Source organism: Choristoneura fumiferana, chromosome 11 (genome assembly GCF_025370935.1).
Source record: "Choristoneura fumiferana chromosome 11, NRCan_CFum_1, whole genome shotgun sequence".
Taxonomy (NCBI): Eukaryota; Metazoa; Arthropoda; class Insecta; order Lepidoptera; family Tortricidae; genus Choristoneura; species Choristoneura fumiferana.
In genome coordinates this window covers 16,417,196-16,439,630 of record NC_133482.1, presented here as the reverse complement: position 1 = coordinate 16,439,630, position 22,435 = coordinate 16,417,196, and the positions used below count along the sequence as shown (strand labels likewise).

General features: G+C 38.0%; 1 long non-coding RNA gene and 1 pseudogene across 1 annotated transcript in view; both read right to left on the bottom strand.

Moving 5' to 3' along the window:
• Positions 1 to 22,435, bottom strand: part of LOC141432899 (uncharacterized) — a 205,105-nt gene that overhangs the window by 149,409 nt on the left and 33,261 nt on the right. The gene's annotated exons all lie outside the window — the stretch shown is intronic.
• LOC141432935 (uncharacterized) overlaps positions 1 to 22,435 on the bottom strand; it is a 56,767-nt pseudogene that overhangs the window by 15,365 nt on the left and 18,967 nt on the right.

The following is a 22,435-nucleotide window of genomic DNA, read 5'->3' as shown; positions in this document are numbered from 1 at the left end:
CGCATTGAGCTATCGCTAAGCCTTGAACACGTTGCGGACGCATAAATCGACGGAACGGGCCCAACGTATCAGAGCAACCCCTATATCTTCGGCGGTAATATCTAGTGCGATTCTGCTTATGTGAAGATCCCTATATATATGTTCACTTTTTAGCATGTACTGGCCGCCCGTGACTTTTGAGAATTAAATAAAAATTGATGCCCTTTTAACCCCCGATGCAAAAAGAGGGGTGTTTTAAATTTGACCGCTATGTGTGTCTGTCTGTGTCTTTCTATGGCACCGTAGCTCTTAAACGGGTGAACTGATTGGAATACGGTTTTTTATTTGAAAGCAAGGTTTCTAGCGATGGTTCTTAAATATGTTTCATCAAAACGGTTTAGCCATTTTTGAGATATTGAACTTTGAAATGACAAAGTCGGGGGTTTTCCAACTTTTTGTTGGTTAGGTTAACTTTGAAAATACTACGTCGATTTTCTGTCTCTTATTTCATTCCCTACTTTGATAAAGAGAGAAAGAGACATTTATTTACACATGTGCGACACACAGAGTTAGATTGAGAAGGAAAATGCCATGGCTAAAAATTTGACATCTGTTTTTTATTTTTGCTGCTATTCTTGTGTTTTTGTTTTTTTATTCCATATAAGCTCTAGCTCTATGGTACTATCTAGTAAAACGCGAGTTTTGTGTTTTTTCCGAGAGAAGATCGCTCAAGTGCTAAAGAGAGAGAAAGAGATAGAGAAAAAGAGAGATTTCTATACCTTTATTGTGATATACAAGGTTGTTTAATTGTAATAATATTACAATACAATACAGTATGGATGGATGGTTTTATTTGACAATCTTACCATGAAAAGTGGTTAGGTACGAATTTTTGTTAGCATGAAACTCATTAAACGTTTTACTACCTACCTTTCTGAATATGAATAGGGAAGTTTATCATACCTTCCTTAATTAGTATACGTAATTTAATTATACGTAATATCGCTACTAGACGTAAAGTATGATTAAATTTCCAAACTCACAACGATAAATTTGAATTCAAAAACAATTTTTATAATTAAACATTCAAATTTAATCTCATAGCGTGACCGTTGCACCTGATTTACTTATAAATGTAGCAGAAGATATTTTAATTTAAAGACAAGAAGTCAAAATTATGCATTTTTAATTAGATTATCAGAGTTTTGATAACGTGCCCAGGGAATGTGGTTATGGAACAGTTGCTTATCGTACATACGCCGGCTTACTTCCTTTTTATATTTTAATAATCTTTTCTCTGTTTGCTAAGCCACAGAATCAAAACATAAGGGCTTTAATGTTGTATGTATTTTCATGTTTGCTTTTTTCGGAAGATCCTGGGACCCGTCAGAAGAGACGATGACACCTGGAGGATCCGCAAGAATGCCGAGATTAAGGAGCTGGTGGCTGAGCCTAACATAATCGGCGAATTCAAATATCACAGGCTTCGGTGGCTCGGCCACTTGCTGCGAATGGGGGAGGATCGAGGGGTTAAGAGGGCGTATTTGGAACGGCCAACTGGTCGTCGTCCGGTTGGTCGGCCGAAGTATCGTTGGGCTGATGCTGTGGAGGCGGGTCTGCGACAGCTTCAAGCCGGCAATTGGCGTGAAATTGCGCAGGATCGGGTTAAGTGGCAAGCTCTCGTTTTGGAGGCTAAGACTTTTTATTTCTTTTATTTTTGTTGTTTATTCTAATTATTAAATTTTGTTTTGTTTGTGTGTCTTTGTGAATGTGAATAAATGTCTTCTTTCTTTCTTAATGTTGATGACATTTTAAAATCCTACTATTTGTGTGTGCTTGCTTATGTATGTTTTTGTAACTCCTTCACTCTTAGAGTCCCCCTAATCTATCTACGCGGACTCGTTAAGCCGACCAAAAAACACTTTATGTCCACGCGCAATAGGAGCGAAGAAGACGTATAAGAATAAGAAAAGTGAAAATCTTATCTTTTATTCATATTTGTCTTTGTCTACTAAATATCTACTACTAAATAACCCACATTGCGTAGTTTTGCTTTTTTTACTTTATAATACACAAACGCACACTAAGTACACAAACAAAGCCAGAGGGTTCAACTTAAATGCACACATAGAAGTGTAAGTTCCAGTCCAGTGTAAGTTGTGTACGCGTAAAGTATATTATGGAGTTCACACACACATCTATAATTGTTGTTCAAAGACGGCTAACTTCCCTCATTACACTATGCTTAAATATACACTTCCGTGCCACCTATTGTTTATAATGTACAGGGTGACTTAACAAATGTATTCTCAAATATACGCATTCGGTTAAACTGGATTTTGTTCGGTTACACATGATCTGCCAAGATTGTTTTTTTGGAATCTTTTTGTATTTTTTTTATTTCAATTCCAAATTTTTACTTTTACGGTCATCCCGTAAAACCTAAATTGAAAATACAAACTGAAATATAGATGCACAGAAAAACCAGAAAAATAAGACCAACACTGGGAATCGAACCCAGGTCCTCGGTATTCCGTACCACGTGCTATACCGCTACACCACTGTTGGTGACCAACAGTGGTGTATATATTCCCAGTGTTGGTCTTATTTTGCTGGTTTTTCTGTGCATCTATATTTCAGTTTGTATTTTCAACATGATCTGCCAGTAAAAAAGGTTTTACAATCATCATAATTTCGGTCAAACTATGTTGCTCCCAGGGCACAGGCTTTCTCTCAGAATGAGAGGGCTTGAGACATAGTTCCCATGTAAGCCCAGTGCAGATTGAGAACAGCACTTATGGTATATTTCAAATGTAATTTCGCACATAAATCCTGAAAAACACAGAGGTACGAGCCCGGGCTAGAACCCACGACCCTCTTCTTGAGAGGCCACACACTAAACCACTAAGCTACCACGGCTTTTCAGTCGGGTATTCCTAAACTGGACTGGACACTCTTGTAAAGCAACGTCCAAAACACTGCTCAAAAAATTTTGACGCATTTTAAACGCAGTGACGTGATTCATGTGCATTATGATAACTTTTGCTATACAGAAACTAGAGAACGACTTTTAAAAGTGTATTCGGACTCAAAAAAACCTATGTGTTTTCCAAGAATAATATGTGTATGTGTGTTTAAATACTTTATTGTACGTAAAACACAATAAAATACAAAAACAACAAAAAAAGAATGCAAAGACGAACTTACCTATCCCTAAAAGGGATCTTTTCAAGCTAACCTGGTTTGAAAAAGAAAACTTAATAGCTTGGCGAACAGTTATTTTATAACACTAACAAAAAAGGAATACATATATTTATCATAATATTAAACTACATATATTTTTGTATATTATTATCCTTTTTGTGCAATAAAGAGTATAGACAAACAAACATTATATTATACGACGAATATTCTGCGACATCCCTTCAAACTATAAAGTCATCTACGTAGTCATCCTGTATATATCCCATCCCATACGGTGTACGAGCGAGATCCCCGGTTATCCCATTTAGTTCCCATTCGGGCACATCCGGATTTCTAATTGCGCTGTTAATGACTGTTAGGATACAATGGTTTCGTATTCTGCGAGAGAATATGCCGTGGTTTAGTAAAGCATTAAGACAATCACTATAATTTAGGCTGCGTAATTCATGGTTTGTCAGACATAAAGGTAAAGCAATCTTAAAAGTAATTGAATTAAGGACTCACCAAAACAATGATAATAAAAAATACTAAAAATAAGAAAGAAGACGTGGACGTAGTGGCCTAGAACTCTGTTAAGTGGTTAACTTATTAATTGAACTTCAACAGTCGGGACCCATTAGGTACTAAGAATTTTTGAGCTGGTCGCGATTTTAATGGGTCCCGACTGTTGAAGTTTAAGTTAGCTACTTCCACTCTAGACCACTACATCCACGTCTTGCTTTCTTCTTTCTTTTTAGTCGAAACATGTAAGAATATTCGTGCAAGTTGTATTACACTGCAGAGCCGTAAAGCGAATGAGTTTCAAGTAATCAATTGAGCGCCGCAATGTAATGTAACTCGCACGATTCTCCTAACATGTCTAAAATGGGCTCCAGAAAGAACAATATATGTATACCGAAACAATCCAACAACACTAATCCACATTATCAACACGAAGATAAGCTAAGAAAACAATGAGCGTGAACATTTCACTCCTAACCTGCGTAGAAAATTAATAAGCTATAAAAAATGCACGAGCTGTAGTAGCGACCTGGCAAAGTGTATGACCTAAGTCATAAGAAATAGCAATTGATGTGTGAAGCTAAACTTAATCTTGGAAGAAAAATAGTGCACGTGACAATACTTCTCAAGGACACGGTGTAATTAGTGCGGTTATTTTGCAGGGCTATACTGGGTTTTAGAGCTTGTCTAATTTATAACCTAACAAAAAACAAAAAGTTGGAAAAACCCCGACTTTGTCATTTCATAGTTCAATATCTCAAAAATGGCTGAACCTGCTGATATTTGCTTTATCTAAAACCTGTCGTTTCAAAGAAATCAAAAATCAAAATGTTCATTATAATAGTAAGTAAGTGCAAACCGCCCGTGTGGTGTCGGGTTAGAATAACACCTCTCCATTTCTTTACCGTATATAGGCAAGCAACCTGTCAGTATTTCAAACTTAAAACCTAAAATTGCTAAAAGTGGCTCCGAAGCGGTAACATTTCGTGTGCTCTGCCTACCCCATTAGGGAATACAGATACAGGCGTGTGTGCGTGCGTGCGTGCGTGCGTGCGTGCGTGTGTGTGTGTGTGTGTGTGTGTGTGTGTGTGTGTGTGTGTTGTGTGTGTGAAAAGCGTTTTTTACATGTCAGTATTTTAAAACACCGGCGCTTTCGGAACTACCATAATTGCCAAGAAATGAACCGCACAGAACTAGACAGAAGAAAGAAGGAACACTGCGCACCAAAACTCAAATTATTGATGTACGGAAGAGAGAGCGCCAAACTCAACGAGGGACTGAACAAGACATAATCTGTTGGATGCATCCGGGACTGGGCCAAAGTCACCACTGATTGGGTTCCGTGGGACGGGCACCGTAGCGGAGGTAGGCCTAAAAACAGTGACGGGACGATCTGGAGCGAAGCCAGTGACGAGTAGAAAGAGAAAGGGGAGGTCTGCCGAGCATTAAGATACCGCATAGGCTAGGTGTTATTTAAATAAAACTGTTGCCAGGATGCAAAAACGCTAAAATCCCATAACTCAGGCCGTTTTCAGAGCCAGCCTGCGTCGATCGCCTCCCAAAAGTCAACGTGACGGGCATATCAATATACCAATGAATTCAATTAAGTACAAAACGTTCCAGTTTGCATTTTATCGGTTTTTAATTAAAAAACCTTTTTTCTGCGATACGCGAGTTTTATTGTAATATGGGATGGAAACTATATTGGATAAAAAGCGCCGAATTCAGTGACGAGTTTAGTAAACCATCTGTAGGGCTACTACGACATTCGAAAATGGACACACACACATACGTTGTATACAAAAGCTATGCATGTCATTGATTTCGTTCTTAGGAAAATAGAAATGCATCTAACTAATAATACATAATAATATTAATCAGTATAAATTGTTATTTACTTTTTACTACAGAAGTTGCCTCTTAGCACAGGTATTTTATACTTAAAAAAAGGTGCCAACCATTTTTAAAACATTGTACTTTTTGCAACCTTAATAAATAATTTTGATATTTTTGAATATTAGCCGTAGGAAGTCCACTGTTGGGCATAGGCCTCCCCCATGATGAAATCCCGAAATTTCGATTCTACTTCAATATCCAATCTGTAGTTTATGCGAGCAATGCCAGGATTACTGTTTTATATTTTAATCAGGCTTCATTCTGTTAGGAATAATTAAAAGAGCGAATGCTGAGTCTCGTTCCTGAAATCGTGGAATTCTCGATATCCCACCGCCTATTGCTTAACTCAGAAAATCTGTGTGTATATACCTGTATTTTCAGTACTTAATATTTGTGTTGGTGTGTAATAAAGAGTTGGGGATGTTTCACCATCCATTGATAAGTGTTAACTGATGGTTAAATGTGATGCCGTCTCTATTTGTTTTGTTCGAATAGACGGAGACGTCATCACATTACCACTAATCAATGGATGGTGAAACAGCCCCTTATTGTATTGTATCCTAGATAATCGAAATTTACTGATTAAGTCTGACGGAACACGATATTCCTGGAATCTGGTGCTTCGGAAATCGTGTACCAATTTAAGTTACTGAGAAATGTTTTTGTTTTAAATAAGTCAATATAAAAATCAAACGTTTATCATGTAAGTAAGCCGTACAACGCTCTTTTACCTCTACATGCCAGTTTTTATACTACCGGTGCTTTCGGTAAGACCATCATTGTAAAGAATAATGCGCCGCAAACAGCTTGGCAGAAAGACAATTTAGTTAGTTTTTTTTTATTAAAATGTTGAAAAAACCGGCCAAGAGCGTGTCGGACACGCCCAATATAGGGTTCCGTAGCCATTACGAAAAAAATAAGTAATATTTTTCTAAGGATTTCGTACTTTATACGGAATCTTCCAAGTTTAGGTATATTTTATACCTTAGGCTGCTATTTAAGAGTAAAACTACTAATAATTCTCAAGCAAACTTAGCCGTTATAGTTTTCCTCGAAAGTTTGATATACTTACTACCATCCTGAATTATTTCAAATTTTTCCACCCACCGGTTTAGATTTAAGAAGGGGGGGGAGGAGGAACGCACGATTTTAATGAAAATTTGCACTTTAAAGTTTAATTATTTCGCAAAAATATTAATGAATTGAAAATCGTCCTAGCAAATCCCTACACTAGATGCGCACAGTGAAAAATGTGCCATTTAGTCATGCTCATGTTTTATATAATAACTAGCTGTTGCCCGTGGAATTCGTCAATCGCAAGCGCCATTCAGAATAATATAATTTTCAGTATAGTGACATCTTTCGGAATATTAAATCAACATCGAAACTTTTTACTGCTATACAATATGTGATATGTTTACGCCAGGCCGAGAACAGGATAAATTATGGCGATACTATAAAGATTTTTTATCCATTACAAAACAGCATTGTCATCATCATTCCAGCTTTTATACCTACCAATGCTGCACGGGCCTCCTCCCAGCATAAGAGGGCTTGAGCTGAAGTTTCCACGCACCAAATCAAACAGTGAAATGCTTAATTTTCAAAGCAACGGTAGACCATACTGATTGCCCCAGTGACACTTGGCAGGTTGTTTTCATTCCGTTAAACCTAAAATAAATGGACCTTCGATTCATGCCACTGTAAAAAGTAATAATGTAATAACGTATTACAATGTATAAATTTAAAATACATATCGGTTGAAATACATACAGTTGAAATACCGAAAATAATAAAATATAATGCATCAAAATATATAATAGTTACAATGCATTATGGTTCTTAGTCATATGGCACAAACTGTATATGTTTATAATGTATACGTTCAAAATACATAAAATTATAAAATATAAATAGTTAAATGAAATATCAATCAACATCTACTCGTATTCAGTTTGTTTTCTATAATGGTTGAAATACATAATCGACACTGAAATTTCATAAGAAAAATGCATTACAATTGGTCATAGTTGAACCTAACACGATCCTTCTCGCTACGCTCGTCGTCGCACCTAAAGTTTATATTAAACTAATGATCAGACTTTAGTTTAAAATTCAAGGTACTTTTTAAGTAATCTAAACAAAAACTCAGCGCCAGAGGCCGTATTCCGCCCGCTTGTTAGACAATACGGCCTGCAATCAGTCGGTATCTTATAGGTTAGGTTAGGTTAGAGTTTTGTCTAGAAGCGCCTTTACTACGCGGAATAGGAGCTCCGCTTCGCGGAGCTCTGTCGACATTGTCTTATAGCCCTTCATTTTTCAGAACTTAACATGCAAATACAACGTAAATAGACTGGAGATGATGATGAACTTGGGCATTATATCGTATGTATTTTGACCATTATGAAAAACATACTGTAGGATTTTTTATTGTTATTTCTTTCGACTATTATATATTCTGATTGTATAAATTCTGAACATATACATTGTGAAGTTAGTCATTTTAACTGTATCTATTTCGACCAATATGAAAAACGTGCTTTATGAATTTTGATTGTTATTTATTTGAATCATTATATTTTATAATTTTCGGTATTTCAACTGTATGTATTTCAATCGATATGTGTTTTAAATTTATACATTATAATACGTACCCAGTAATATCGCAGCAGGGAAATTCACGTTTCTGCTATCGATTTTTGACAAATTGATCGGCCGTAGTAGGTGTTTCCTAATTGTCAATTTCCTGTAGGGGAGGTCGGTATCGACTTTTAATTCGGATATGATTGGATAGTTTGGTGCCTGTCTTTCATGTTGAATAAGCCCGAGAGGCATTTTGATAGACAAATTAAATAAAGGCCTCGTTATTATGAGGTTTTGGGATGATTTTTGACTCGAAAATATCATAATTCAAAGTGATAAAAACATTGCGAAATTCTGTTAGCAAAAATATCACGAGATTTTCTCATTAAACCTTCACATATGCAAAGAAATTCAAAGGTGTGCTTTAAGTACCCAATCCGTACTGGGCCTGCGTGGGAACTACAGCTAAACCTCTCTCATTATGAACTGAGAGGCTTGTGCTCAGCTGGGGGGTGTTTGAAGGCCGAGACAATCACATGATTTTGACACGAGGAGGGAGAAGAAAAACTTCGTGAGTACTTGATGGAAAAAGGATTAATAAATAAATACCTAATTCGGGAAAATAGCGGCATGTACCTTTATGTATAAACGGATATTTACATACACATTGTTATTTTTCTGACATATTAACATTGCAAATAGATATTTTTGCAATGTTGCTGTTTAATTTCCTCGGAGTCGTCTAACATCTCGTAAATATTTAAAGCCCATTTCACCCTCGTCTTCACTGCGCTCTCGCCTGCGGCTCGGACGGATACGAATGCCTCGGATCCAACACTTACTTTATGCACTGTAGCATCCGCAAATGTCAATGCAATTAGACAAAAAAGGCAAACGCTCTAAACAATGTAAATCAAAACCGCTGAACCTTTATCACCGCGACCCATTTAATCCGACTGAGGTAGTCAGCCATTAATTAGGTGCTTGTTCTAGATTACGATCTGAACGTGGGGGACCGAGCGTTAGAAGTTTCATTTAATGGCCCCTAGAAATTTATAAGGCACTGTTTTGCACGGGACGATCGATGCGACATGTGCATAGAGATATAAGATTTTGTGGGTGTCGTTCAATTGGTGTAAAAACTTGTGTAACAAATTTGCGGGTGATATCCTAAATCTTAATATTTAGTTAACAACAAACTGCGTCACTTAAAAAGCGAAACGTTTAAACTAAATTAAGTATAACAACTTTTGTCATAATGTTCACGTGACATAATGTCATTTGGTATAATGTTCTAAATACATACTCACATTTTATATAACGATCATAGATAGGAATTACCTAAAAAATAACTAAATCATGTTTTTATTACGTTCTATGTGGGCGTTTTTAAAAGAAAAGTGTACCCTTTCTTTTTTTTTTAATTTTGGAAAAAATATGGCTTTTACTACTCAGAATCAAGAGCACATTCGATAGTTTAAAAAAATGACAGTTTTCACACACTCATATGAGTCTCATACACTCATATGAGAAAAACGTCGCAAAACTGTCATTTTTTTTACTACTCTTGATGCTGAGAAGGAAAAGCCATATTGGGCGTGACAAAACTGACTCAAAATTTTGTACAAAAAACTGAGGACATTTTTTTAAACGATCGGAATCGATTTTGCTCTTGATTCTGAGTAGGTAAAACCATATTTTCTCCAAAATTTCAAAAAAACAGAAAGGGTACATTTTTTTTTAAAACGCCCATGTACTACGACAGCCATGCACAATTGTACGACTAGACTTCGTGAGAACAAACCTACGAAGCAATTTAATGGTGTATGTAAAGTTACCAATCCGCATTGGGCCCGCGTGGGAACGGCCCAAGAGGTCTGTGCCCAGCAGAGGGACGTATAGAGGATGGGATGATTTTTTTTATTTTTTTATTTTTATTTATTTTATTTATTTCAAAGAAACTTACACAGTATAACAGTTAAACACTAAGGCACTGCGCAAGACAAACACTGAGAAGAGAGAGATTGAATGACAATCCAACAAAACAATTCATAAATTAAATGTAGTACATATAAAACAAAACAAACGTTTTTTTAAGCACATGTGGACAACCGTACATCCATCATCTCACAAAACCTTAAACATTCATCACATACGCAATTCCATCGACCATCAAACACGTCACACTCTGGAGCTGATGCAAGAAGGCCATTAAGAAGGCACTGTGCTCGAACTAGCGGCGACTGCCTGCGAGCAACGGTACGCGCAGACGGGACCGCCAGTAGGGGGTTATTGCGTGGCCTAAAACAGAACTTGGTCAAGAAAGGAACATGTAAGCGCACAAGTTGCGCCACCAATTCTGCACAGTCAGAATCCCCGCGTAAGGCGCCGCAAAGCATAATCAACAGAGAATAGTTACGCCTGACCTCTAGAGAATTAAACCCCAGTACGCCGAGCAGGAATTTCGTTGGGTACAAGAACGGGTAGTACCCATAAGATTTTTTATACAAAAATCTTAGGAACGCTTTTTGGATTTTCTCTAGAAGTAAGGCGTAAGTAGACTCATGCGGACTCCACACCACAGAGGCCGACTCGAGCTTACTCCTAACCAGAGCAGAGTACACCAGTTTTATCACCGCTGGATCCGTGAAGTCACGAGTGTTACGGACAACGAATCCTAGCCTCTGATAGGACTTCGTAGCGAGCATCCTCATATGATCGTGGAAGCTGAGGTGCGTGTCAAAGATAACGCCCAGATCAGTGACTGACTGAACGCGAACAATGGGTGTGGAACCAAGTGTATAGTTGGCAAGGATAGGACAGCGAGCACGGCTGAAGGTCATGACGGAACACTTGGACGGATTGAACAGAAGCCTGTTCTCCGTACTCCATTGAAAAACCCGGTCGATGTCAACCTGAAGCGATGCACAATCAGACGCCTGCCGAACAGCATAAATGAGTTTAAGGTCATCGGCATACAAAAGGCATCTAGCGCGCTGTGGGACCTCGGCTAAGTCGTTTATCATGATGCCAAAAAGTAATGGGCCCAATATCGAACCCTGACTGACTCCAGATCTGGTGTGATAAGACTCCGATACAAAACATCCGTGCTGCACAAACTGCTGGCGATCGCGTAGATAACTCGCAAAAAACCTAAGCAGCAAAGGAGAAAAGCCAATGCCACATAGCTTCTCGAGCAGAACATCGTTATCCACGCGATCAAAAGCCTTTTTAAAGTCGAAGTACAACACGTCGACCTGTGTTCCCCTATCCAAATGCTCAGAAATGAAGTCAACCAGAGTCAGCAGGTTGGTATCGACAGAACGCCTCGGTCTAAAACCGTGTTGAGCTTCACAGAGGTAGGGTTTGATTTGAGCTGTGATACGACGATGTGATGATGATGATGATGATAATGATGTTTACATGATAATCGTTTTAAATTTCTTTCTTTTCTAATTCACTCCGTAGGTTAGCATAGCGATACACACCGCAACCCTTGCCCACCCTGTACCCTGGCCACAACTCTCAACAACCCAGAATTTGTGTAGTTAATTATTATTTTATTCAAAACGCTGAAAACTTGCGAACTAGACAAAACATCGGCCCGAAAATTTCTACGGGTCTGAAAACTTTAGTGATGTGCTAATTACAACGCTCAAATATGTTGCCCCAGTGGTAATACCTACTCGTACCTACGCATAAGACGAAAAAAAAATCCACAAATTGACGAACAAATCGTAAAACATCCAAAAATAACTGAAACGTAAGAAACTCCTCTTTTCATTGAAATCTTTTAAAAAATGAAGGCCACTTGAGTTTCACCAGTAAAGTAAAATGAAAAATTACGTTTTAATCTGAATTCGTATAAGTACTTAGTACTTTAAATTAATTTTATTCTTGCAGCGAAAAGTACTTAGTAGTATTGTACTTATTAATAAAATTAAATTTTACACGTAATTGAATCTATGCAAGTTCCTCTCTAATCTTATGTCAAATCCTACTTAATCCTGACGCAGTTCCAGCTGAGAATCAGAATTCTCATATGAGCCACATTTCCGGGACGGGACCCTCTAATTGGTCTGTTTAAGGTAAATCTCAGTAAACCTCTTTAGTTACGCATTTGGAAACTAACCCCCTTATTCATAAACGACAATCAAACCTATTTTAGTTAAAATGCCGCTAAAATTCGTTTGTCCTTATCTGTCACTTCGACATTTGTATTTGTTAGAAAGGGACAAAGCATTTGTTAGTTAACATAGGCTTGTTAAGTTTTATGAATAAGGGGGTAAGTATAAATAGCCAATATAATAAGTATAGATAGCCATATCTAATGCGAAAAAAAAATCGAAAGTGTACGTTACTTCTTCACGCCTAAGCCGCTAAACCAATAAAAATTTGGTATAAATATAGTTTGCGACTCTAGGAAGGACATGTATAGTTATTATCCTGAAAAATAGGAAATTTCCCGCGGGACAGCAATAAACAAATTTTTCGAACAAACAAAAGCTTATTAGTAATAAAATTGAGTAGATCTCTTAGACGAATGTATTCATTTCGGCTAGCCGACTCCCAAATCCTTGGCTATACAGATTCGGCCTCGCCCCAACATCACTAATCCAAACATTAGTAAAAGTTACCATACCCTTTAGGATTATGCTAATTTGGACTCAAATATTTTGCGCTCATTCCAAATAATTTCCGTTCAGTTAAAATTTACGACGTAACAAGTTTAAATCTACTTACGGTTTAGGTTCGTTACCGGTTATCCGGCAGCTAATCCGCTTAGACTTAACCTTGTTTTGGTCATGACACTGCAGTTTTGAGATTTGTTTGGATAACACGTGTTTTTCTTGGTTGATTGGTTTTGTTGGTTATATGACGGCGTAAAATATGAATATTTTTAGGGTTTCGTGCCTCAAATTAAACAAAAAGGAAGCGTTTGAAACTTGGCAGAAATAAAAAGGTATTTTCCGAAATCCCACAGAATAGGGAATAAAGGTCTTTTTACAAGCTTTTTCTTAGTTTCACCTGTCCCGTTGTCCGTGTGTCTGTCTGTCTGTCTGACTTGACATTTTTACCAAAAATTATTGTTTAACGCACTTGGAATCACAATCATTTTCACCACTTCTTTCTACCACACGGTGTAGTAAGACGAGGGTAGAAAAAGATGATGAATGCGATGGCGAACGTCAGCGTATTAGATAGAAGATCTGGTCATTTAATTTGCAATATTCACATTGTATGTAAATATATCGTTATTAAGTGATATAAAGTATCTAAGTTAGGTAGTTATGTAGGTTAGGTAGTTCGAAGGACTCGCGCTGCTAGGCAGAATTGACACCCCACACTTCAGTCTACTCGTGACCAGGCCACCGAAGCCGCGGGCAACAGCTAGTTTATAATATTAGTATGGATTAAAAATGTGTGTTTTTAGGGTTCCGGAGCCAAAATGGCAAAAACGGAACCCTTATAGTTTCGCCATGTCTGTCTGTCTGTCCGTCCGCGGCTTTGCTCAGGGACTATCAATGCTAGAAAGCTGTAATTTTGCACGGATGTATAAGTGAACTATGCCGACAAAATGGTACAATTAAAAATTAAAATATTTTTTTTTTAGGGTACCTCCCATAGACGTAAAGTGGGGGCGTTTTTTTTTCTCATCCAAGCCTATAGTGTGGGGTATCGATGGATACGTCTTTTAAACCTTAGGGTTACAAAACGATTTTTCAATTCAGTGATTTGTTTGAAATATAATTTTCATAAAAATCGAGCGTCCCCCCTCTAAAATTTAAACCGGTGAGTGGAAAAATTTGAAAAAAATCAGGATGGTAGTAAGTATATCACACTTTCAAGGAAAACTATGACGGCTATATGTACTTGAGAATTATTAGTAGTTTATGAGTAAATAGCAGCCTAAGGTATAAAATATACCTAAACTTGGAAGATTCCGTATAAAATACGAAATCCTTAGAAAAATATTACTTAATTTTTTCGTAATGGCTACGGAACCCTATTTTGGGCGTGTCCGACACGCTCTTGGCCGGTTTTTAATATAATTATGTGTACACAAATCTGGAAAACGGTGGAATTATGGATTTGATTCTTTTAGGAGTATCAATGTTGAACTTTCATCACAATAATGACAAAATATCGAGGTTATGTCGCGGTTGGTTGCTACATAATTAGGTAGTGTTACACTGCACCAGTCCGCTCCCTACGCCAGCGACCGAATGGCTAAGTGGTTAGAGAACCTGACTATGCAGCTTGAGGTCCCTTGTTCAATCCCCGATCTGGGCAGATATTTATATCAACAATACAAATTGAAAATACAAACTGAAATATAGATGCACAGAGAAACCAGAAAAAAAAGGCCAGCACTGAGAATCGAACCCAGGTCCTCGGCATTCCGTGCCACGTGCTATACCCCTACACCACTGCTGGACAAACAGCAGTAGTACGTAGTCCAGCAGTGGTGGAGCGGTACGTGATATACCGCTACACCACTGCTGGACAAACAGCAGTAGTACGTAGTCTAGCAGTGGTGGAGCGATATAGCACGTGACACGGAATGCCGAGGACCTGGGTTCGATTCCCAGTGCTGGTCTTATTTTTCCGGTTTTTCTGTGCATCTATATTTCAGTTTGTTTTTTCTATTTAGGTTTTACGGGATGACCGTAAAAGTAACAATTTGGAATTGAAATAAAAAATATAAAAAGATTCCAAAAAACCAATCTTACCGATACGAATGTTTGTTCTCGGGTCTCGGGCGTTAAATATGTATTTGTGTAAGTATTTATCTATAAAAGTATCTGTATCCGTTGCCTAAATAGTATATAGAAACTTTTTTGTTTGCGGCTGTTATTGCCACCTGATATGCCTTCGCCTTAGACAAAGATTTTACTTTATGCACTAAAGCATAAAAAGCCATTTTTTTATTCGACTGGATGGCAAACGAGCAAGTGGGTCTCCTGATGGTAAGAGATCACCACCGCCCATAAACACCTGCAACACCAGGGGGATTGCAGATGCGTTGCCAACCTAGAGGCCTAAGATGGGATACCTCAAGTGCCAGTAATTTCACCGGCTGTCTTACTCTCCACGCCGAAACACAACAATGCAAGCACTGCTATTTCACGGCAGGATTAGCGAGCAAGATGGTGGTAGCAATCCGGGCGGACCTTGCACAAGGTCCTACCACCAGCATTTTATGTTAATTTATTGAATCAGGCGTTACTTTGCGCGTTTGCATAAGCTTAGCTATCGTAAGTTCGCGGGTGAGCAAGGAAATTATTTTAGTCCATTTTATCTTGCCTATATATCCAGCATACAAAGTTTACGAGCATAAGAAATAAAAAACTTTTCAATGGTTTTTAAAGGTTTATGACGGTGATGTGCACTGTACCACCACCATGACAAGTAAGAAACGTCCTTATTGTAATTACCTCGACTATTGAGCTGACAGCTGTTCGTTGACAGGCAAATCCACAATACGTTATTAGTGTTAGTGTACATTTAGCTTTATTTACGGCTTTATTCAGACCATTTGGTTTGACAACATCGTTTATAACATCATGAACAATAAGTTTTTTTTTATAATCCATACTTAATATTATAAGAAGCCGTGGTGGCCTAGTGGTTTGACCTATCGCCTCTCAAGCAGTGGATCGTGGGTTCAAACCCCGGCTCGCACCTCTGAGTCTTTCGAAATTCATGTGATAAATTACATTTGAATTAAGTACCACGAGCTTGACGGTGAAGGAAAACATCGCGAGGAAACCTGCACACACCTGTGAAGTAATTCAATGGTGTGCGTGAAGTTCCCAATCTCTCGGCGCGCGTGGGAGCTACGGCCCAAGCCCTCTCATTCTGAGAGGAGGCCTGTGCCCCGCAGTGGGATGTAAATAGGATGGGATGATGATGATGGATGATGATGAATATTATAAATAAGAAAGTGCGTGTGTGTCTGTATGTTTGTCCGTCTTTCACGTCGAAACGGAGCAACGGATCGACGTGATTTTTGATATGAAGATATTTTATGAGCTCGAGAGTGATATAGGCTACTTTTAATCCCGGAAAAATGCAGTTCCCGAGGGAACAGCGCGCGATTACCGAATTCCACGCGGGCGAAGCTGCGGGCAAAAGCTTGTGCTTAAATAGATACAAGCTCAGAAGCCGAGGCTCCGGTATGATCGTTAACATTTCAAATTTACCACGAGTTTTACGGGGACGGAAGACATCGTAACCAAACCTACATAAGCATTCAAAGCAATTCAATAACATACAAACTTAAGGGTAATTCACCACTGCACTTATAGATAAAATTTATCTAACACATTATAAATTAATAGTGAGTGAAACCCCTAAAAACTAGAATAGGCTTCGCGCAACAAAAAGGACGAAGTAAAAGATAGAATCGCCAAGTCTCCAGCCACAGAACCATAAGTTTAAGAAATCGTAAGCTAGGTACTTTAATTTCTCCATCCATGAACTAAAATAATTTCCTTAGACCACCAGTTGTTGTTAGACACAACAACTGGTAGCATGGTGTACGGTTGTGTCACTCTGAAGATGAGCTCTGTTTGAGTTCGAAACGCGTCAGTGTAGTGTGGTGGTGGTGATAGATGGATTTGTGTGATTTGTGTGTGTTCTTACAGTGTGGAGGTGGACGAACTGCATGAACACGCATATTTTGCATAAGCTTAGCTATCGTAAGGTCGCGGGTGAGCAAGGAAATTATTTTAGTTCATTGATATGGACCTCCGCAAAGTAACGCCTGATTCAATAAATTATTCTCCATCCATCTTTTGCTTCCACATAAAATATCATCTATTATTCACTTCGACGTTTTAACCACCACTTTAAAAGATATCGCGAGTCACTTATGCTTTTATTATTGTTATCGATAAACAATCAACGGCATGTCATGCTAGCCGTCCCAGCGTCTAAGTTAAACGACTACTACGCAGTTCAAAAAAAAAAATTAATTTAACACGTGTCAAATTGAATTGAGTTAATCCAATCATGACATAACAAAATGTCTCATGTCAGCATAAACTCAATAGTCAAGCGTTGAAAAACTTTCAATGGTCGGTTACATCATATTCAATTTATAACTAAGTACGGGAACACAGTAAAGCATGGTGTAACAGTAAGGAGGTAGCCGCTAAGTGTGGGGCACTACACTGCGCGTAACATGGCACGCACTTGACCGGTTTTGAGCCTTAGCAGTCTGTGTATCTGTTTTCTGTATCGCTTACTATATCTGGTGTACAATAAAGTCTTTGTATTGATTGTAATTTGGGGGCGGGTTGCCATAATCCCAACGCTTGGCAGGCGGCTTGGGGATCGCAGTGTTATGCTGATGGTTTACGCAGAAGACGCTGCCCGTCTTCTGGATTTTTCCCTTAGTCGCTTCTACGACACCAACGGAATGAATGGGGGGGAGCTATTCTTGTCCGGCCACCCACGGATAAGGAGAGTACGGGAAACCGGTGGATGCAAGTGGCGAGTTGTCGTCATTGTGGCGTTCTAAGGGGGGGCCTTTGTCCAGCATGGACGTCTTCGGGCTGATGATTGATGATGATGATGTATTGTATTGTATTGTAGTCTTACTGTTTATTTAAGAGTCAAATTTTTTTTATCTCTCAATATTGTCAGCTGTGCTCGCGACTCCGTTCGCGTAGAATTCGTTTATCGCTATCCAGTTGGAACTATGTTTGATCGAGTTTAAAGACAAAACATTTTTAATTTATGTACACACGAGAGACTGGGTGTTGGGCAAAGATCTTCATTTTCATACCAACAAATATTTAACTCTATCCTTCGCAAGGATTTTCCATTTTGAATTTTGGACGCTTGTGACCAGCAGTGGATCTCTTCTGGCTGATATGATTGAAAAACGATAGGTCACTGATTCTAATCAACCTAATGTTGACATCACGTCATCGTTACTTTCGTTCATACTGTGTTGTTTAATTTCTCTACTGTCCTTAATATGCCTACTATCAACCCAAACATGGCATGACATGTGATAATACCCTCGTGTTGTGACATGTCCACCATTGTGCGTTAATAGCAGCATTATGACAGCGATGTCGAAATTATCTTATAGTTTAGAGGCTGTTTAATTGTGATGATCTGTCATTATTGTAGGTTAGTTTTTTGTTGTGGCCGTTTTATGTTTGCTTTATGTGTGTTGATTATGATATATGTTGAAGTTGAAATCATACTATAGAAATATTATCGAGTCGATCTGATCCTATATCGCATTAATCTGTGGTTTTATGCGTATTTACGGAGATTTTTTGGAAAACGTTAGTCTCACCAGTTATGATGTGAAGTTTGTAAAACTTTTGTAGTTTTGTAGAATGACGTTTGAAATATTTTCGCTCCGCGACTTACTTCTTTCGCCGAGTAGTTAGGTGTTAGAAAATTGACGCGCAGAACCTTAATTTTTTTAAATTTTAACAGCCAATATCTCTTTTTGTAACATTAACGTATATGGATTTATGCGTGTGCGTTTGATATTCTTTCACGTTAATACGGCAGGACGGATTTGGATGAAACCTGGTAAGTAGATAGGCTATTTTTTCATCAGATATGTATGTCATGTCAAATCTCAATATCTCAACCGAAATTTATAATGAAATTGTTCACTACTACATTTAGATAACGTATTAAAAGAACGCAATGTAGGTAGTTTTTAGCCTCCGACGCAAAAAGAGGTGTTAAAGTTTGACCGCTATGTATGTGTGTCTGTCTGTGGCGCCGTGGCCCTAGCGTCGGCTGGACCGCTTTGAATGCGTTTTTTTTATTTGAAATCAGGGTTTCTAGTGATGGTTCTTAGACATGTTTTATCAAAATCGGTTCAGCCGTTTTTGAGATATTGAACTTTGAAGTGAAAAAGTCAGCGGTTTTCCAACTTTTCGTTGGTTATAGGGTTATAGTGAATTTCATTTGAAATTCAGGAATTATAATTTAACTGCCCAAACACTTATAACAACTCTTGTAACAGTCAGTACTTGTTAGAAAGAGACAAGCGCAGCCGCACTAATTCTAAACTGCGGTTGTAAGTTATGAATATTGCGGATTCTAGTACCAGGCGAGCATAACATTGAAGTAGTAATTATTCTAAGCGACCTCAAAGCCCCGCTTAAGGGGGATGCCTGTGCAGAACTAAAACTGTTGGTGAACCCCTTTCATGGGCCCCATTACCTTTTAATCATGCCCTCTGACTAATTAATTAGGGTCAAAGGTGTGCTATAATAATTTAAGCTGCTTAGCTTTACAATAATTTTAATGTGAGACCATTTTCAGGAAGGCTTACGTTGAAATATGGCGGGATTTATAAAATAACTTTTAACTATCTCCTTTCGATGCAAAGTCGACAATACCTATGGACCTATTGTTTTTTGGAGCCTTAGAAAGAGCAGATTCAACAAACAATACTACAGCAAAGTCATCGACATAACTCGAAGATTATCCGAGTTGAAGTGGCAATGGGCGGGCCACATCGCTCGAAGAACCGATAAACGTTGGGGGAGAAAAGTCTTCGAGTGGCAACCACGAATCGGGAGGGCGAAACTTTTGCAGGCATAGATGCACCGACGATACCGCGAGACTTGTCGGCAACCAGTTGATGCAAATGGCGAGGTTTTCGTTTTTCCGGCTAATGATGACCGACGATTTATTTACCGAAAATACAAACTGAGACATGGATGCACAGAAAAACCAGAAAAAGAGACCAGCGCTGGGAATCGAACCCAGGTCCTCAGCAATCCGTGCTGCGTGCTATAACCCCTACACCACCGCTGGACAGGAATTTAGACACGAATTTTTCCTATGCATACATATCTCAGGTTGCTTATTTCTACTACGCTACTTATGCAGCAGCACTAGCGACATCTATGTTTCGCTCTCATCGAGAGACGTCAACATTCTTTCGGAACCAACCGCTCACCCAGACAAGAGATGTCGCTACTAAGCCATCAAATTATGATTGGTTATTTGGAGTCTTCTTGTATTTTTTATTTCAACTCCAAATTTGTTACTTTTACGGGTATCCCGTGAAACCATATCGAAAATACAAACTGAGACATGGATGCACAGAAAAACCAGAAAAAGTAACAAATTTGGAGTTGAAATAAAAAATACAAAAAGACTCCAAATAACCAATCATGATTTATTTACGTTTCATTTTCGACACACTAATGTGATCTAAATAGGTTGGTACGTCTTTTAACGTTTATAATACGTTGACTCAAGGTCAAGATATACATGAACTTGTAAAACATACTCACTCACTCACTCATTCAGAATAATATTTTCCGAGCTCGATGTTGGTTACAGTAAAGTAAAACTTTTTGACTTTATAATCCGTTACAAATAACATATACCTAAATTATATTAGTTTGCAAAAAGTAACGTAACTTATATCAGTTTGCAGCGACACTGAGGCGAGCAGGTCCCGCGCACCCCGATACCGCGTCTCCTCACCCCCGCGCACTCCAACCACACTCTTTATGCTCGCACTTGTATCACTTAACACAACTGTTATTGCTTTAATATTTTACGGGAATAGTTTGACTTTTAGATATATTTCAATTTGTATACCTTTACACTTAAAAATGCATTTGTGTAAAGTGATTCATGACGAAATATATCACTTATCACAAAAAAAAATATCAAATTTGTCTCGCATTGGTTAGTACATGTTGAGTTGTACCCTGGTCTGGTTTTAGAAAAGATGGTCATAACTGTGTAGATATATCAATATTTCCGAAAACAATACCGAAAATGAAATGATAAAATAAATTCAATTTAACTTATACCACAAAGCACAAAAATAACCTTTAGAGCAATTACATAAAGGGGTTACAACTTGGTATATTGACAGGATCGAGCGAGTGCAGAAAAAGTTTATAAAGTTTCTTTGTTTTAAGTTAAAGGTGCCGTACAAATCTTCAGATTACTATACCTTGTGCAAGAAGCATCATCTTATTCCGTTGCACAAACGACGTGAGATAGCGGACATCGTCTATGCCCTCAGTATTACTAGTGGTAAGGTTGATTGCCCCGATTTGTTGTCTTGTATATCCTTCAACACCCCTAATAGATCTAAAAGATACCATCCACCCATTTCACTCAAGTTTGGTGCGAGCAAATACAGGAAAAATAGTTTTTTGAGGCGAGCTTGTCGTAGTCTGAACGATGTGGCGGAGGAGCTAGATATTGATATATTCAATTGCAATCTTTACACGGTGAGGCGGCGATTGGCGGAGAGGTGGTTTGATGGAGCATAGGTACCGTAATATGTAGCTACTACTGCTTAATTCATTTAATCTTTGTTGTTTGGTGAATGAGTTTTTGATATCCTGTTTTTATCCATGTTTGCATGGTGCATGTTTGCGATTTTGCGCGTAGGTAAGTTTTACTTGTTTTTAAATTTGTGTCTACTTGTGAGATCCTATAATTGGCTTTATTGATACTATAAAATAAGTTTACTCTGTAAATTAAAGCTGTTGGTTCTCCGAAAATAAATAAATATATTATATCAATGTGCACGATTTTTTGCCAAAACGCTGCTAGTTGTATCACTTTTCACAAAATTATCTCCGAAACTATAGCACCTAAAGATACGTGAGATAGATCCAAAAATTTCGTTCTTTTTTTCTGATTATTAATAAATAAAAACACACAAAAGGGTACAAGTCGAGTTACATCACAACATAAGGCACAGAAATCAATCAAACTTTCTTTTGAAGTAATAACAGGTTATTATTTCTATGGAACAATCTGTTCTGAACCTAAAATATTTCCTGAACTTTCAACCCACAAACACAAAGTTCCCTACAACAGTTTATTTTCTGAACTAAATATTGATTTTTTAATTATAGGTGTCAAGCACTGTTTCAATTTGAGTTAATTGCTATTAATTAATACCAATGGCTCTAAATAATAGTGGCGTTTAGCGCAATATGAAGTAATTTGTATCTTTGATTGTGTTATTTTACTCGTTCAATAAATATTTCTGACCACAATGAAATTATAAGGAAAAAACCGGCCAAGTGCGAGTCAGACTCGCGCACCGAAGAGGGTTCCGTACAAATATTTATATTAAATAAATAATAAATAAATAAATACCACGGGACAATTCACACCAATTGACCTAGTCCCAAAGTAAGCTTAGCAAAGCTTGTGTTATGGGTACTAAGCAACGGATAAATATAATTATATAGATAGATTCATACTTAAATACATAGTAACCACCCAAGAC